The sequence below is a fragment of the Triticum urartu genome, chromosome 5 (genome assembly GCF_003073215.2).
Source record: "Triticum urartu cultivar G1812 chromosome 5, Tu2.1, whole genome shotgun sequence".
NCBI classification, from domain to species: Eukaryota; Viridiplantae; Streptophyta; class Magnoliopsida; order Poales; family Poaceae; genus Triticum; species Triticum urartu.
Window position 1 is genome coordinate 37,555,726 of NC_053026.1, and position 5,172 is coordinate 37,560,897.

At 45.4% G+C, this 5,172-nt stretch overlaps 2 pseudogenes; both read left to right on the forward strand.

Annotated features, from left to right (window-relative positions):
- The first annotated feature begins 555 nt into the window (after positions 1–555).
- LOC125511778 lies at positions 556–630 on the forward strand (annotated as a pseudogene).
- Positions 631–993: 363 nt separating this feature from the next.
- On the forward strand, positions 994–1,069 carry LOC125511787 (annotated as a pseudogene).
- Positions 1,070–5,172: the final 4,103 nt, after the last annotated feature.

Below are 5,172 nucleotides of genomic sequence, written 5' to 3' on the forward strand. Positions count from 1 at the left end.
GTGTAATAGATGGTCTGAAGCTAGTTGCAGATTTCTTTCCATGATTCAGATAAGTCAGTAAGTCCATTTCATAACATCTGCTGCTAGTAGAAATTATGGAAGCTAAAAAGCCAAATCAAGTTCAGTCATCTCATTTCACCTTTGCAAAGAAGATACTAATTTTCTAAACTGTGAATTTGATGTTAACGTCTTATATGTGCGTCTTATATGTCCATTTCATAACATGGTGCGTCTTATATGTGTGTTTGATGTTAACGTCGCTTGTGGTTTTGCAGGGTTCTGAGGCTGCAGCCTGGGCACCATCAGGGTATGTTGTTTCCCTGTCCTGTTTCTTCAGTGCTCAATAGTTGCTTGTGCGACTGCTACTAGTCTTTTATGTAATGCTAAACTAAAATGGGTCTAGTTATACTAATCATTCCATGAAAGTTCAGTCTGATTTGCTGGTACTCTAATAGAATCATTGTTTGCTCATGCTCAGAATCATTGTTTGCTCATGCTCAGAATCATTGTTTTACATATGTTACTTGTGATGTTCTGCCGGCTGAGATGTGCATGATCTGGGTGATGAAGAAAATTGTTCGGATTCCCACTGATTTTCATGATTATTACAACCAGATACTTCTGACGGATCATGCCATCTCTTGGACTACATATGTACTCCCTCCGTAAACTAATATAAGAGTGTTTAGAATACTAAACTAGTGATCTAAACACTCTTATATTAGTTTACAGAGGGAGTACTCCTTTATTATTGAGCAAAAACTTTCCTTTGATTTTTTGCAAACCTCTTAGCAGTAATTTTCGTAACCTCTTTTTTGTGTTCTGCTGGCTGATGAGATGTGCATTACCTGGGTGATGAATAAAATCGACGGGTCACGCCATCTCCTGAAGTACATTTGCACATTTTTACTGCTTTAGACTGACTGTACATGCATTCCTTCATTGGTTATGAACCTTATTGCTCATTGTGTTCTGTTGGGTTGAACTGCATGATTCCGGGTGATGAAGAAAATCGTTCGGATTCCCACTGATATTTCATGATTAGTGTAACCAGCTACTTCTGATCCATAGCTTGTACTGCAACTAATGTGTCATGCGTTTTGTGGCAGCAACAGCAGCTAGCAGGAGCAATTCTCTTGCTGGTTTGCATTGAAGATATTGTATTCTGTTGCTATATCATTGTTTAATAAAACCACAGCATGATGCTCACATGAGATATCCACATGTTTCTGTGCTATTTTGCTACAAGCTGTGTGTTGATTTGATAACAGGAGTTTCCTTGTCCTGGTCCTATACTGCATTTTGACTCCTATGTTTATGTGCGCGTGTGTCTAATTGATGTTGTTTCAACTTTGAACTACTTCTGCATATACTGCAATTGAGATTTAAATTTGTGGTTGTTCCTCTTTTACAGATGCTCAAGTGTGAAGCCGGGAAGTGTGAAGCCGTGAAGTATGAAGCAAGTGTGAAGCCGTGAAGTGTGAAGCCGTCAAGTTCTACTTAGTGAAGAGTAGCATATTGTAGCATATATGTGTTGTAAAGATTGTAATAGATTTATTTAGTGGTATATTTGATGATTCTTTTTGATTATTTATATGATCTGAAAACTTGTGAAATGGAAACTTGACCAATGGGCCCACTTATGAAAATAATCTATCAATTTTGTACATTTCTGACACGTGGGACCAATTTGAGAGATGATCATGACAAGTGGGACCCATCTGACTAGTGGGGCCAGCTTGAATATATAATGGCTGAAAATAGAAAAGCAATAAATAATAAAAGGCCACGGGCCAACAATAAAAAAGGCTACAACGTTGGGCTTGGCCCATGAAGCTGACCAGAATTAACAAGGAAAAAAAATAAAAGGCCGAATTGTTGGGCTAGGCCCATGTAGAAAACTGAATTGGACTGGGCTGAATCTTGTGCCACATCAGCTTGCCACGCTGGATGCCTATGTGGCCTGGAGAGGTTGCTAGTGACCAAAATGCCACAGTGGACATATTTTGGTCATAAACGTTTGCGACCATTCCAGAAGAAAGGTCGCTATAGTCAGTTTACGACGCCCAGCTTTTGACCTTATGTTTTTGGTCACAAAAAGGTCATAAATGGAAATTTGTGACCATTCAGTGACCAATAGTGGTGGTCATAAGTTGACATATTTCTTGTAGTGAAATCGGTTCTACCGATAGGGATCTCGATCTCACCGAGATGGGATTGCAATTTCTCTGTTTCCCTTTCGTAACTTTTCGGTCTCACCGAAACAGCGGATCGGTCCCACCGAGATTGCAATGTAAACTATCTGTTTCCCTTTTGTAACATTTCGGTCTTACCGAAAGAGCAAATCGGTCCCACCGAGTTTACCTGACAAACTCTCTGGTTAGCTAATTACCAAAATCGGTCTCACCGAGTTTGTGTAATAGGTCTCACTGAGATTACGTTATGCCCTAACCCTAACCATATCGGTCCTACCGAGTTGCATGTCAGTCCCACCGAAAATCTCTAACGGTCACTAGGTTTACTATTTCGGTCCGACCGAGCTTGTTGATTCGGTCCCACCGAGATTGGTAAATTGTGTGTAACGGTTGGATTTTGTGTGGAGGCTATATATACCCCTCCACCTCCTCTTCACTCGTGGGAGAGAGCCATCAGAACACATCTACACTTCCAACTCATATGTTCTGAGAGAGAACCACCTACTCATGTGTTGAGACCAAGATATTCCATTCCTACCATATGAATCTTGATCTCTAGCCTTCCCCAAGTTGCTTTCCACTCAAATCTTCTTTCCACCAAATCCAAATCCTGTGAGAGAGAGTTGAGTGTTGGGGAGACTATCATTTGAAGCACAAGAGCAAGGAGTTCATCATCAACACACCATTTGTTACTTCTTGGAGAGTGGTGTCTCCTAGATTGGCTAGGTGTCACTTGGGAGCCTCCGACAAGATTGTGGAGTTGAACCAAGGAGTTTGTAAGGGCAAGGAGATCGCCTACTTCGTGAAGATCTACCGCTAGTGAGGCCAAGTCCTTCGTGGGCGATGGCCATGGTGGGATAGACAAGGTTGCTTCTTCGTGGACCCTTCGTGGGTGGAGCCCTCCGTGGACTCGCGCAACCGTTACCCTTCGTGGGTTGAAGTCTCCATCAACGTGGATGTAGGATAGCACCACCTATCTGAACCACGGGAAAAACATCCGTGTCTCCAATTGCGTTTGAATTCTCCAAACCCTTCCCTTTACATTCTTGCAAGTTGCATGCTTTACTTTCCGCTGCCTATATACTCTTTGCATGCTTGCTTGAATTGTGTGATGATTGCTTGACTTGTCCTAAAGTAGCTAAAATCTGCCAAGAACTAAAATTGGGAAAAGGTTAAGTTTTTATTTGGTCAAGTAATCTAATTACCCCCTCTAGACATAGTTCTGATCCTACACCGGCAAACGTCACTCCCTTCGCCTGTGGGAGTTTAATCCGGAGGGACCACGAGCTCTCCAGCATTTTATGGGCGCAACGCCCATGGAGATGTATAAACTGTTCTTCGGATCACAATCAATGTGTCCGGTTTTGACCGAGGACGCAGGCCTGAGCTGCAATCGCCCGGATACTCAAGTAAGCAGCCTTTTGCCCGGACTCGTTATCCACATATTTGTCATAAACTTGCCCCTAAAAGAGCTGTCCCTTTAAACAGGAGTGGATAGCGAAAGCAAAGCTGATAAGGTGTCCGGCTCCCCTCCCTGAGACCAGGCCGGATTCCGTCTTAGCCAGGATGTTGAAGATTGTGCCTTTGAAGGAAAGTGAGGGAGGGGACAAGGAAGCTACAGTCTCCTCGAAGGAGGCTGTTTGGAGGGAAGGAACCAAAAATTCCTCTCCTCCGGGGATGAAAAGGACTGCCTCTAAAAACCTTGAGGCTGCGGCCTCCAAGCGGGGGAAAAAAATCCTCGTCAGAGGGTCCTACGCCGGGGAATACCTCGGCCGAACTATGCACTCAAGGGGTCCAGCCCTCCAGCGAGCCGTAAGTAGAGAAAGATTATATTTTTTGAGAGAAAGATCCTTGCTTTAAACCTGAGAAGATTAATCGAAATTTTACCTTGTAGTTCGGACCTCAGCCCTTCTCAGCAGAGCTCATCTTTGGGGGACCTTCTTCAGGAGATGATGGAGAGCGGGACGCCTGCCCTTGCCGTACCACCTAGTGAGGCGGGCGACACTGAGGTGTTGTGCGGAGGGTTTCTTCGAATCCGGCAGGGGCGGAAGACTATGAGGCCCCCCAAGGTTCTCCGTGTCCGGCCTTTGAAAGAGGCCATAGGACAGGTCCGGCACCGTCTGGTGTTCGACCGGAGGAGCTAAAGAATCTGCAGGGGCGAGCTTCTATCTCGGAGGAGCACCGTGCATAGATGGGCACGGTGATTGAAAGGATTTCATCCATGGAAAGCGGATTGTACGAGGCTGTCAGAAGCTTACTGACGGGTTTTGAGGTACGTTAGATAATGTACACTTTTGTCAGTTGCGCATAAATAAGATGCGCCCTGTGTAGATAGTAGCCCCTGAGACTCTGTGCGTTGTCAGAAGTGACAACGTGCAGAGGATCATAATCCCAGGTCTAAAATGTCGCCTTTAAATGTAGGTGGCGAGGTGTCCGGAATCTAGCCGAACTGATGATTTTGCCGAACTAAAGAGACAACTTGACGTGGCAGATGCCGACATCGCGCTTGTCAACAAACAGCTTGATGAGGCTCAAGGTATGTAATTCCTTGGGCGGCACCTGGTAAGAGGAGCTTTATGCCGATATCTTACAATGTGTGTGCTTGACGCAGATGGTGCGGCCGCCGTGGAGAGTCTTCGGGCGGAACTTGCCCGAGCCAAGGAACAAGCCAGAGAAAGGGATGCAGCTGCCGAGAAGGCCCTTGAAGAGCTGCGAGCCGAACAAGCTGCTCACTGCTGAAGCGAGAAGGAGATGGCCGAGATGGCCGTGAAGTTAAAGAGCGTTGCTGACCGTTGCAAGCTTCTTGAAAAAGAAGACCCGGCGAGGCAGACGGACTTAGAGAAGGCCGTTGCTGATGCCAAGGACGCTCGCTCTGCGATGAGAGCTGCGAAGGAGGAGCTGCGTTAGGCCGGACAGATTGTGGCTGGAAAGCCCTTTATGCCACGGAGGAAGTTTTGCGATCCGAAGTTTGCTCCGT